At 32.7% G+C, this 14,759-nt stretch overlaps 1 long non-coding RNA gene across 1 annotated transcript; it reads right to left on the bottom strand.

Annotated features, from left to right (window-relative positions):
* Positions 1–234: 234 nt before the first annotated feature.
* On the bottom strand, positions 235–2,291 carry LOC127730873 (uncharacterized). Its single transcript, XR_007995336.1, has 3 exons — positions 2,158–2,291; positions 1,015–1,166; positions 235–584 (listed from the first exon to the last, which is right to left on the bottom strand). It is a non-coding gene; the product is annotated as an uncharacterized LOC127730873 (long non-coding RNA).
* Between the last annotated feature and the right edge of the window lie 12,468 nt (positions 2,292–14,759).

The following is a 14,759-nucleotide window of genomic DNA, read 5'->3' as shown; positions in this document are numbered from 1 at the left end:
TGATATCCCTTCCTTGCTTTGTGATGTTCACACTTTTGGATCACTTGATATCACTCACGGTTTTGTAATGTTCACAGTTTTAGAACACATGATATTACTTCCGGTTTTGTGGTGTTCATACTTTCATAACTTATGATATCACTCCCGGTGTTGTGATGTTCACACTTTCGGATAACCTGCTTTTAATCCCGGTGTTGTGATGTTCACACTTGCGGGTCACCTGATATCACTACCAGTTTTTGTCGAGCCTGCGACTTTTGTCGCAGAAAGCTCGACATAGGGATAGCGATCCGGCGGCGGCGGCGGCTGCGGTGTTAGCTAACTTCTTAAAAGCTTTATATTTTAGAAGGTGGAAGGTCTGGATGCTTCATACTTTGTATATGGATGCCTCATGTTACGAAGTTTCCGTCAGTCACATGTCCAATGTCCTTGACCTCATTTTCATGGTTCAGTGACTACTTGAAAAAAAAGTTCAGATTTTTTGTAATGTTAGATTCTCTCTTATTATAAGTAATAGGATAACTATATTTGGTATGTGCGTACCTTGCAAGGTCCTCATGCCCGTCAGACAGTTTTCACTTGACCTCGATGGATCAGTGAACAAGGTTAAGTTTTGGTGGTCAAGTCCATATCTCAGATACTATAAGCAATAGGTCTTGTATATTCGGTGTATGGAAGGACTGTAAGGTGTACATGTCCAACTGGCAGGTGTCATCTGACCTTGACCTCATTTTCATGGTTCAGTGGTTATAGTTAAGTTTTTGTGTTTTGGTCTGTTTTTCTTATACTGTATGCCATAGGTCTACTTTATTTGGTGTATGGAATGATTGTAAGGTGTACATGTCTAGCGGGCAGGTGTCATCTGATCTTGACCTCATTTTCATGGTTCAGTGGTCAAAGTTAAGTTTTTGAGTTTTGGTCTTTTTTTCTAATACTATATGCAATAGTTCAACTATATTTGGTATGTGTGTACCTTGCAAGGTCCTCATGCCCGTCAGACAGTTTTCACTTGACCTCGACCTCATTTTATGGATCAGTGAACAAGGTTAAGTTTTGGTGGTCAAGTCCATATCTCAGATACTATAAGCAATAGGTCTTGTATATTCGGTGTATGGAAGGACTGTAAGGTGTACATGTCCAACTGGCAGGTGTCATCTGACCTTGACCTCATTTTCATGGTTCAGTGGTTATAGTTAAGTTTTTGTGTTTTGGTCTGTTTTTTGTCGAGCCTGCGACTTTTGTCGCAGAAAGCTCGACATAGGGATAGCGATCCGGCGGCGGCGGCGGCTGCGGTGTTAGCTAACTTCTTAAAAGCTTTATATTTTAGAAGGTGGAAGGTCTGGATGCTTCATACTTTGTATATGGATGCCTCATGTTACGAAGTTTCCGTCAGTCACATGTCCAATGTCCTTGACCTCATTTTCATGGTTCAGTGACTACTTGAAAAAAAAGTTCAGATTTTTTGTAATGTTAGATTCTCTCTTATTATAAGTAATAGGATAACTATATTTGGTATGTGCGTATCTTGCAAGGTCCTCATGCCCGTCAGACAGTTTTCACTTGACCTCGACCTCATTTTATGGATCAGTGAACAAGGTTAAGTTTTGGTGGTCAAGTCCATATCTCAGATACTATAAGCAATAGGTCTTGTATATTCGGTGTATGGAAGGACTGTAAGGTGTACATGTCCAACTGGCAGGTGTCATCTGACCTTGACCTCATTTTCATGGTTCAGTGGTTATAGTTAAGTTTTTGTGTTTTGGTCTGTTTTTCTTATACTGTATGCCATAGGTCTACTTTATTTGGTGTATGGAATGATTGTAAGGTGTACATGTCTAGCGGACAGGTGTCATCTGACCTTGACCTCATTTTCATGGTTCAGTGGTCAAAGTTAAGTTTTTGAGTTTTGGTCTTTTTTTCTAATACTATATGCAATAGTTCAACTATATTTGGTATGTGCGTACCTTGCAAGGTCCTCATGCCCGTCAGACAGTTTTCACTTGACCTCGACCTCATTTCATGGATCAGTGAACAAGGTTAAGTTTTGGTGGTCAAGTCCATATCTCAGATACTATAAGAAATAGGTCTTGTATATTCGGTGTATGGAAGGACTGTAAGGTGTACATGTCCAACTGACAGGTGTCATCTGACCTTGACCTCATTTTCATGGTTCAGTGGTTATAGTTAAGTTTTTGTGTTTTGGTCTGTTTTTCTTATACTGTATGCCATAGGTCTACTTTATTTGGTGTATGGAATGATTGTAAGGTGTACATGTCTAGCGGGCAGGTGTCATCTGACCTTGACCTCATTTTCATGGTTCAGTGGTCAAAGTTAAGTTTTTGAGTTTTGGTCTTTTTTTCTAATACTATATGCAATAGTTCAACTATATTTGGTATGTGCGTACCTTGCAAGGTCCTCATGTCCGTCAGACAGTTTTCACTTGACCTCGACCTCATTTCATGGATCAGTGAACAAGGTTAAGTTTTGGTGGTCAAGTCCATATCTCAGATACTATAAGCAATAGGTCTTGTATATTCGGTGTATGGAAGGACTGTAAGGTGTACATGTCCAACTGGCAGGTGTCATCTGACCTTGACCTCATTTTCATGGTTCAGTGGTTATAGTTAAGTTTTTGTGTTTTGGTCTGTTTTTCTTATACTGTATGCCATAGGTCTACTTTATTTGGTGTATGGATGATTGTAAGGTGTACATGTCTAGCGGGCAGGTGTCATCTGACCATGACCTCATTTTCATGGTTCAGTGGTCAAAGTTAAGTTTTTTGAGTTTTGGTCTTTTTTTCTAATACTATATGCAATAGTTCAACTATATTTGGTGTATGGAAATATTTTATGATCTATTTGGCAGTCACGCAGGTTTTATTTGAACTTGACCTCATTTTCAAGGTTCATTGCTCAGTGTTAAGTTTTTGTGTTTTGGTCTGTTTTTCTTAAACTATAAGCAATAGGTCAACTATATTTGTTGTATGGAAGAATTGTTAGCTGTACATGCCTGCCTAGCATGGTTCATCTGACCTTGACCTCATTTTCATGGTTCATTGGTCAATGTTTAGTTTACTTGGTTAATGTTAAGTTTATGTGACAGTTGTAATAAAGCTTTATATTTAGGACTATCAACATAATATCAATGATTAGTAAAGAAGGCGAGACATTTCAGCGTGTGCACTCTTGTGTGATGTTGACACTACTTTCAGGTTTTTGATAAGAGGTCGTGTTGCCGAACGCAAGTTTTGTATTTGCTGTTCTGCTATAGATTGAGGTTTTGTTGATTTCGTTGCTTTTGATTTATTCATAACTCTCCTTGGAACGATATATTTTCATGCAATATCCTGAAAATATGAAAACTTTTCATAGATGGGTAGGCTGTGTCATGTGTTACATGCTACTTATATATAAAAAAGCCGATGCGATGTATACACCAATGAAACAGCAACCAAATAATACAAAACAAACGACAAATGAATTGTCTGTTTTAATTTACAAATTATTCACCATTCGTTGTATTTTGGTTAACACAATGTGCAGACATTAAAGAATAAACATTTTGGATTTCGAAAAGCCTCGGGTGTTGATTCAAAGTGTGTAAATTATATATTATGGAAATTTTCCTGTCAGTTATAAATCTTTTTAATTAAGTTTTACTTTATTAAATGAACACGGCAAAAATAACATTATTAACATAATTTCAAAATAAATCAGCCTTGTAATTAACTATGCAACTAGTCGTGTTAAATGGTTGTTATATACTTTGTATGTTATGACTTTATTTTTTGGGATTTGATAACCTCATCATAGATACCAGGATTAAAAATGTGTACGTCAGACGCGCGTTTAGTCTATAAGAAGAAATAAAAAGGCTAAATAAAGTAAGAAGTGGAATACAATTAAGAACTCAAAATTCTGAAAGGTTTTGCCAAATACAGCTAAGGTAAGCTATTCCCGGATGAAAAGTCCTTAGTATTTCGAAAAATTAAAAGTTTTATCAACATTTGATGCATAATTCTGACCATATCAATGATAATTTATGTCAACAGAGTTTCACTTGTGGCCAATGTTAATTGAACTATCAAATGGTTTAGTAGAATATAGATAAAAATAACTGATATGAAATTTTCCCTCAACACCCAAACGATTATGATCAGCGTTGATATTTTGAATAAAATAAAGTATAGCTTTATCATTTCAATTTCCATAACTTCTGACTGTAAATGGGATATGTTTTTGTAAGATCAAACATCTGTTTGTAGATGGCAAAAATTAACTCACTTGTAAAGGCTTTATCGAGAGTCATTAGCATATAATTTTGTATTCAGAAAATGAATTCTTACGTGTACCATTATACTATTTTAGGTATAATTTGGACAAGGTACACCCCCCCCCTCCCCCCCCCCCCCCCCCCCCCCAAAAAAAATCGTGATTAAACAAATCAAAGATTTTCTAAGATTATAAGGGGTCCCCATTTGTTAGTATTACGTTTGTAATAATAAATGATTCAAAAAGGTGGATAAAAACAACAGATGCTTTAGCTGATTGAATTTACAGTTCTGTAGAAGCTACACAATTCTGCTGAATCCAATGTTAATTTGTTTGTAAAATTTACATGTGTACTTAGTTAATTAGTTATGTCCTTTAATTCATGCTTTCAAAAGACCGTGTTATATCATAATTTTCATACGAAAATTAAAATGATTTTAAATAGATATAAAGATGTAGCTGATGAAATATATGAATGTGTCTCATTAACAATAAAATCTAATTTCCTTATGTTCATGCTATAAATAAGAAGATGTGGTATGAGTGCCGATGAGACAACTATCCATCCAAGTAACAATGTGCAAAAAGTAAACAATTATAGGTCAAAGTACGGCCTTGTACATAGTATAGATTTAAAGTGTTAAACCGTCATTATGGTATATGCGGAGGACATGTTTGATAGTTCTGAATTTTCAATCGAAATTCTGAATTAATGGTAAAGGAGACACAATACCTAAACCAAATTTCGTCAAAAGATACCTTGAGCCCGGAAGGTGAATGCCATTTTTTAGGAACCAACGTTTATTAGTTGTGTCTTACTTAACGTCTTTTCGAAATCACATTTCCTCTCTTACGATAGATGATGGGTTTATATTAATAATTTGCCAAGATTTAGTTTATATCATGTTTTTTTCAAAATATAAAAAGTATGTGTCCCTCCCTGTTCTTTTTTTTTATATAAATTTTCAAATCATGTTTTGTAAATAGAAATTTCCATATAGTATTCTGTTATTGTTTGGAAGGCAAACTCGAACAAATTTTCAAGTATAAATGTAATGCAACTGAAAAATTAGAAAAGTAAATAATTCTTCATCTCGATTAACACTCATAATACATTATAAATCTGTAAGGATATATAAAGATATAGTTAGAATTACTATATTAGAATAAAAAAAAAATCGGCGATATCAAAATTTTCTTTTGAAAACGAAACGCGCATCTCGAGTAACAAAAATGATCATATTAAGCAAGTTATAAACAGTTTTCTGATCTATATACGAAATTGCTTTGTAGCTAGGCAAGTGACTTTAAGTCCTATTAAACAATATTTTTTTTAACATTTTGTATGAACGCATATTTTGTTTTAAAGGAATGCATTCACACTTTTTCAGTAATTACCATGTTCGATATTAAAAGTATTCATTTGTTTGGCTTTTTTGTCATAAAATACGTCAACATAATTATTAAAAATCGTATGGAGTTTTCTGTCTGTAACCATTTATTGCACTGTTTCGATCTTCAATATTGTAAGGACTTGAACAGAAGAATTGCATGTAAATAGTTTGTCAAATAGTAAACATAATTTACACAAGGAAAAGAAACTAATCATCCCCGAAATAGTTTTTTCCCTACTTTATTCGAAAATGTAAAATTATGAGAAATAATCTATCGTGTATCGAACATAGCATTTTTTGCCCTCTTTTTTTCAAAACGGTTTCTTTATTTCTTTTTCTTGACAGCTCACTAATTTTGTAAGAATAAATTCGTTGTAATATTTAGAAGTATGGATTGATTGACCTGCACGACCTATCACTTATTTCCATATCCTTTGTGAAATAAACGTCATTTAAAATTTTTTGTACAAACTACAAACAGTTCGTCTTCTAATCAATCACAAAACCTGACAGTTGGACAAAATGAGAAATAAATGGAATAATTGTATTTCTCTGGTTCAGAGGAAACAAATAAATTGTACGTCTAGGTTTTACTATTCATACTATCAATGTTTATTCATTAATATTTTTGAAAACTTTGTTTTTTTTTAATATCTTTTATATATAGGTAAGTGTCGTGGGGTATATGTTGAGTTTCCAAGTGAACTGTCAATACCTTGTTCATTTATTAAGCAGGTTATGTAATGTGATTTACACACAAAAACGATGATGTTTGGGGCTTTATCTGCGGGGACAACAACATATTTGTCATGGAGGTAGGACAGTTGTATTGTAACATTTGGGTCTTTAAAGATAGATGTAGCATAGGTATTTATAGACCCATTAAGTTTTTTGACTCTGATCAACGACCTCACAGCATTCTAAACTAAATATAGTTATCTTTGTACATCCCCTATGAGGTCCCTGGCATACTGTAAATGCGTGAAATCATTGTTATCGATACCCAGTGACGCACGCGATAAAGGTTTATAGTTTGGTTATAGTAACAACACACAGTGTGCCCATATCGAAGCTGTTATAAACTTCAATATTTCTACAATTACAGATTTGTTTCTTTATCGAAGTTATATATTGTATGAGAACAATGAGAAGATGGTGTTTAGGAAATGTATAATATTTTAACAATATGTAATATAAAAGAGGTGGTAGGTGATAAAAGAGCCAGTTTTTAATACTTATAATTTGTTGACATGTTGACACGATAACATTTAAAGCATACAAAAGAAACATCCTTCCTGAGAAATCATCGGCCTGGGTGAAACTATATTACAAGGGATGCCTTGAATCGTCTGAGTGTAGACTTTCCAATTTTTGTAGTATATTGTAATATTCTTGCAATATCTGCATATGAAGTAAACAAATCTAAATTTCTATGGCATTCCAGAGCTTGTATTTCTTATTTAAATGGTTGACTCTTTTAAGGAAACTAGTATATTAATTTTTAAAATGGTTAAATTTAAGTATTAAGTTCTAAAGTTTTACAACAATCGTTTCTTAGTTGTTTGCATTTAGTACACTACATTTGTTGTAGTTCCAATCCATCCTTCTTTCGTTATTCGTTACTTGTCATAAGGAACACAACATCTGTCACAAAGAACACAACATATGTCACGACTTTTCATAAGGAACACAGAATCTGTCACGACTTGTCATAAGGAACACAACATCTGTCATAAAGAACACAACATCTGTCATTAGGAATACAACACCTATCATAAGGAGCGCAACATCTGTCATAAGGAACACAACATCTGTCATAAGGAACACAACATCTGTCATAAAGAACACAACATCTGTCATAAAGAACACAACATCTGTCATTAGGAATACAACACCTATCATAAGGAGCGCAACATCTGTCATAAGGAAAACAACGTCTGTCATAAGGATCACAACATCTGTCATAAGGAACACAATATATGTCACGACTTGTCATAAGGAACGCATAAGATGTCACGACTTATCATAAGGAACACAACATCTGTCAAGACTTGTTATAAGGAACACATCATCTGTCATAAAGAACACATCTGTAGTGGTACATATATACATTTACTGTTTTATTGTGGTTATTACTACTCAACCTTTGCTTTTCAATACATAAGTAAGGAGATGTGGTATGATTGACAATAAGACAAATATCCGCCAAAGACCAAAGAAAATTGGATGTGAACAGCTGTTATAGTTTAAAGTACGGTTCAACAATAAGCAAAACCAATTACGTAAACGTAAGCTCTAAGAGGTTGTGAAATAATTAAATTGAAAACAATTCAAAAGAGAAAACATTCTCTTTTGTATTTTCACGCTTGGACGTAGAGCTGTCATGTTTTAATGTATCATAGACATCTTCTTTTTCAACAAAGCATCGGTTTTATTTCTTAAATATCAATTTGAATAAGAAACTATTGTAGAGATACCAGGATAAAGTCGAGAATTCAATCAAACAAGCCACATATATACAACATTTCTATAGAAAATAATCATACATATTCAAGTTTTAAAGTAGGTTACGGAATAGTCTGTCAACTGTTTGATCGTTTATCATCAGAATTGCACCCCAATAAAAGAATGATAAAGGAAAATGATGGATAGAAAATTAAATAATTTCCATCATAGGAATACAAATTTAATAAATGTTTGTTACATTTTCCTTAGACAGCAGAAATTATTTTTTTTAGGAAAGTGGCAAAAGATAAAAGCTTTTTAATCGAACAGCACCTATACAAGTATTATGAGCATTAATTTATTTCCTGTGTTCGGAACTAAACCATCAGCGGAAACATTACGGGAATTAGTATCACCAGCCGATTAGATTATCAAAGCAGTTATTGGTAGAAAAGCCAATTTTTCTCCGCATAACGATGCACAAACACGTAAATGATTTCCTTTTAACTATAAATTGATGAAAACAGAATTATTTAGAATTGGTTTTGGATTTGATGCCTTTCACCATTTGACGTGAGTGGTTATTTTAACTTAAGAATTGCTTGAATTATGTAAAAATAAGGCATGTTATGTGAAGACAGGACTATGCACTTACTCACATTAGATGTTTTATTATTTATATAATTGACGTTTTTGTACATGTTCATTTGTAGCAGTTTAATACAAAACCAGTCCTTGAGTAATTTGAAAATCAGACTATAATAGTTGTAGTTTTACGAGATGAAAATTGTAAGTACTTCTGTAAAATGACCGAGCTACGAACGTTAAGACACAATTCATTGTCAAGACACGGCTGTCATTCGGTATATCGAGAAAAATGATCGTGAAAAAATAAGTAACGGTGGTCAAGTATGCGATTGGATCGTGAAGGAAATCTTATCGAGAAAACACATGCAACGTCAGTAAATAATCTAATTTAATGAATTATAAATATTGGAAAAATTAAACTGTCTGTCAAAATGATTCAACATTATGATCAGTATCCGAGAAAAATCAATGTTTTAAAGTACAGTTTTTTTTTTATAAGACTACACACAAAACTCAGATGACTCATCGAAATTTCAAGAAATCAAAAATGTAAACAAACATGATTTTTTTTTTCAAATTTTTAATGCATAATAACAAAAACGGTACCAATTTTTCTGCACCAGATGCGCATTTCGACAATCAATGTCTCCTCAGTGATGCTCGAGGCCAAAATATTTGAAATCCAAAGCTTATTAAAAAAGATGAAGCGCTGTAAACCAAAAAGGACAAAAAAGTATAGCCAAAGCCGGGCCAGGAATCAGAGCTTTGCATGAGGGAGATACATTCTCTATTTATGACCTATGAGGGAGATACATTCCCTACATAAACTACTTTTGTCTTTAAATTATCGTTCAGTATTACTGTTAAAAATAGTTCTTAAAGATACGTTGTTTTAGTTTAATCAGAAACTTTGCAAAAATGGGAATATGTGTAAAAATTTTAAATTCGGATCGTGAAAGATCGGGTACCGCATTTTGATGATCGTGAAAGATATGCTGTCGCCTATTCGTTATTGCAAAATTCCACAAAAACGATCAAGTCTTTCTTTAAACACATGCTAATTCATATTTGTAATTGATATAACAAAATATTGGATTTGCATGAATTATTCCGCTTCACTTTTGTTTGTGAATAGGGCTATAATGGTTCAATGCCATTACATCTGATTGTTTGATAATACCACGTCGACTAGTTGCCTTATAACAATATAAGTCCGTCTGTCCGCCCTGCATGAGTTTTATGTCGTATGAAAAGTTAAGATTGTCTCATTTGATTTCCATTTATTTGTATGCACAGTCCTATCTATAAAACGAAGATCCTTGTTGATTTTTGTAAATTGGAAAAAAAAAAATTATTTAAAAAAAACGCAGGAAAACAACTGTCATATTGCTGACTTGGCACAGGCATTTTTCCAAGAAAACGGTGGATTTAACCTAATTTTCTAGTAAGCTAAAACGCCCACTTGTATGACAGTTGTTTAATTTTCCGTTATATTGCCAAATTGGGTGAGCAATCCAAACAGACATAATTAATTAACGTGGCCATAACTGGGATCCAGCAGCCGAAACTGTGTAAACATACATCACAGACGTTCAAACACACTTACAATGAAATCAAACAAAGACGCCAACAAAAAAGTTTTTGTAGTTGATAATACAGTCAGTATAGTAAAGTATAATGACATATACACTTTCCCGATAAAATACAAAATAAATAAAATATAAATGCAACGGTATGCAATTGAAAACTACATCATTAAAACTGCATGTGTCCAAATCGCATCTCTGGACACATCCGCATACAGAACACATAAAGCCAAAAACCTGAAAGCTGAATGCACATACACCGAACGACGTCAAGAGTCATACGACCAAATAGAACATAATAGTTCAAAAACAAATAAAGGTAAAACTGCAAAGTAGATAAAATTCTACACAGAGTCAGCACATAGAATCTTTAACTCAAGACCAACCTGTATTATTTGCTAAGTAGTCACTGAATATCTATCAATAAGGTCTTGGTACTTTCCAATGAGCTTTTTGAGAAAAAGGATGAGACGTTCTTTCTAAAAACCCTGGCTCATTAACGTTTTTGCTCAGACACTAATGACGTTTTACAAACTCTGTGTAGCAGCTGCAAGCTCCTGAAAATCGGACGAATTGAGAAATGTATACTACATACGCGTATGAAGTTTGTAAATTGCTGAGAAGGTGAATTAGCAATTTCAAAATTGAAATCATCTCGTTTGTCATAGACTCTGCATGGTAGCCATCGTAGAGCAGTGGAATATAACGACTGAATTATTCGGGTTAGGTCTTTCACGGTCAAAACAACGCGTTACCTGGTCTTCGCGATCAATTTTGGTTAAAAATCAACAAAATCATACTTTTTTCAAAATTATATGAAATTTTTCAAGTAATAACATACTTTTATTTTACTGGACTATCTGACACACTATAAATTAAGTTTCAAATAAATTATGATATTTTAGAATGTGTCCACTATAGATACAAAACGTGATTTTTTTTTCTTAATGATTTTATAGAATTGTGTGTCGCCTTTTGTGTTTTCGTAAAAAGTAGTTCACAGTATTTAGAAGGAAGTTGACAGACATATTTCTTTTTTCTGATTTGTTCCAATTTTTGAAAATACAGCAAATTTTTCACAGATTTTGAAGTAGAATTACACTTTTAATTGTAATGCTTGACCACCATTAGTTATTCTTTAACGATCATTTTTTCTCGACATACCGAATGACACCCGTGCAATAGTTCTATCAATGTGTTTTTGTTATAAAATGCTGCAGTGTTAAAACGAGCACATAAAAGGTTTGGTTATAATTCAAATTAAATTATGAAATTTGAATCTTCCTTTCAATAATACCGGTAACAAAAGTATTGTAAACTATGTTCACATCTTCGCCCCACGAATTTGGCAATAAAAGGGCCATAATGACTTAAAAAAAAATGGTCTTTCCATGTTCAGAAGACAATCGTACATCAATAATGATGTACTTTTGTATTATGGAATAACTGACCAAAATTGCTTCTACTCGTTTTGACATCTTCTCAAAAGGAACTATCTTACAAACAAGATAGTTTGCTGTAAAACTTTGTTTCATATTAAGATATTAATGTTATTAATTTTTAAGTGATGAACATATTCTAGAGAAGCAAATTCAAATGTTTCTTTCTTTATTAAAAACAAGCTACTTTTACAAAGAAATGTGAATATTTGTATGAACATTTATAGTTTATTGTGCGTTAATCATATATAAAATATCTTATTATCGTCTATCTATGCCATGAGATCTGATATATTAGACTTTTGACTTTGCATTATTATTTCTAGATACCTTTAATTTGATTCATCATATTTAAATCAATTTTCTTTTGGTTTTGCCAACAAGCTATGAATTCAAATAAGCATAATTAAATCGGAGAAATTTGAATGTTGAAAATACAATTAAATTGGGTTTGACATTTAGCTTGAATTATTTTGATGATATAATATTTTAAGATTAAGATTTTGTCACACAAAAAAAAACAGCAAAACATTTAATAGTCTTCACTTGAGTAACAGAGTTTCAAATGAGACCTACTTTTAGATCGATGAAATTTTACAGTACAAAAACGTATGGTATATTATTTCCACGCGTTATGATAACACGTGTTTATGTAATAACCATTACCTCGTATGCTTAAGACCAAAGGTTTGGAAAGCCACGCCACAAAACGGTTTAAAGAGAAAAATGATATAGTGACGATAATACTCAGGATAAGCAAATCTGTCTAGCGTTAATTTCTGGTATCTATTAAATCTCTAAGATGAATGCACAGATGCCTTTTTACTTTGAATTTGAACTTTTAGTATTTAGTATGCTTGGGGGCACTTCAATACTTCATTGATGGGTGTGCCGCTGGGGTTCTGTTACCCCACCCTTTTCATATAATCTAGATTTTAAAACTGTATACCTTTTCGTATATTGCGTAGGTAAAAATGTAACATTTTCCAATATTGGACGAGAATCAAATTCCTGCATAATCGAGAAAGTATCACATTTGCTTGGAGCTCAGATTTGAGACTAAGATTCCTTATGTAATGTTAGAGGGGTCTAAATACAGCACAAACAACATTTTCCAAAAGACCAAAAAAGTGAAAAAGTATATTTTAACAAAGCGCATTTGACTAACAGGTCGAACAACTGATGTTCTTAAACCCTGCTGACTGCCATTGGCGATTGCCAAATAAACGTATCACCAGATGTAACAAAATGGATCTTTATAACAAAACGCATTGACTGAGAATTTGCGCAGTGCTTTACATTTGGGTTATATTACTTATTACTACACAGTCTCTGTTTCTATTTCTTTACCTTTGTCAACTCTAAATTTTATGTAATTATACCAGTTTAAATTGCTTGGTTCTATTCATTTTGGGGTGAAAGATGGTATTACGCAAACATGAGGTACAAAAATTTGTACACCATATCCGGATTTCGACAATCAATGTCTCTTCATTGATGTTATGAATCGAAACGGTATTTGGAAGGCCATATAATTTACCTCAATTTAGGATAGACTCTTGAATTTTGAAGAGTCGAAATAGGATGAACGGATCATTGCCCGAAGGCAAATATAATACAAGCCCAAACGAAAAAATATAAATAAGTCTAAATTGAAAACAATATATATAATTATATGATTCAGATTCAGATTCAATATTTTATTATATTCTCACCACATACACACATAAAACAAGATTCACAGAATAACACATAAAACAGTTAAAACATTTGCAATGTATGCACCAATCTTTAAAAGATTTATGAGAGACTTCAAGGCACAATATATATATGTACATATAAACATTTTGACACATTTACATTTGTAATTTACAATGTTTATCAATACTACATGTAAAACGTTTTGTTTCTTTTAAAACTAGTGAAATGAATTACTGTTTCTCCTCAATAAAATATGGTTGCAGGTTTTGGCAACTACAGTAGCAACATAAAAATATAAATTTTTCACTACCTGGTAGTAGGTTAAAACGTTCATTAAACCATATAGCTTCATGTATCATGATTTGTCTTAAATCTACATTTAAAAAATTAAAATGACATGAAGTTCATCTTCAATAATAGAGTTACAGTTAAAACACCTCCTCCCATGAACTTCTGTTCTTTCATACCTTCCAGTTTCTATTTTAAGGGGAGCGATCCCACATTTAAATCGCGATAAAGCACTTCTGTTTTCCTCAATTTGTTTAATATTATTTTTGTTCAATACATTTAATTCAAATTTACAATATTGTTCATAATTACAACTTTTTAACATCTCTATAACTTACATGACAAACAGTTTTATACCTTAAGGATACACTTGTATGGGGCCGCTCGTTATTTTGCCATGAAACACCAAATTTGTAAAGTTAAAAAATTGTGTTTGAACCAAATTAAATAATTGGAAGGTTTGTCCTTGTTTGACATAGCAGTTGCATGAACTCACGTTTGACGTTAATGATCAGATGAACTATCGATGTCCCGGCATCTTCACAAGAAGCAGACAATTGAATTAATTATAGTGGCCGTACTTCAAATTTGACATTTATTTCATAATGCATTTTGTTCCAATATAGAATAATTTACGATCGACTTCACTTTCTATTTAGAAAATAAGTCATATTACGGCGAAAACTAATGTGATTGATATACATATGTCAGTAGATATCAGCTATATAGTTATAAATTAATAAGCAATAATTACGGAATACAAACTCGTATGAAAGGAACCAATAATAATACAATCGTTTCTTAATAATCATACAGAATAAAGAAATATCGATACTCAGAACATAACAGACTTTAATGACATGCTATTGTAAAGTAATTAGCATTGACGTAAAATATCAACCAATTGTTCTTACAAATGTACATATATAATACATGTACATTGTCGGAAAATGTAAAATTTATTTGTACGAGCTATAGAAACAAGATGAAAAGCGAGGCTCGCCGAGCTTTTCTGCTGTTTCGTTGCGAGTCCAACTAAATTTCCTA

Source organism: Mytilus californianus, unplaced genomic scaffold (assembly GCF_021869535.1).
Source record: "Mytilus californianus isolate M0D057914Y unplaced genomic scaffold, xbMytCali1.0.p SCAF_2, whole genome shotgun sequence".
NCBI lineage: Eukaryota > Metazoa > Mollusca > Bivalvia > Mytilida > Mytilidae > Mytilus > Mytilus californianus.
This window is presented reverse-complemented; position numbering and strand designations above follow the sequence as displayed.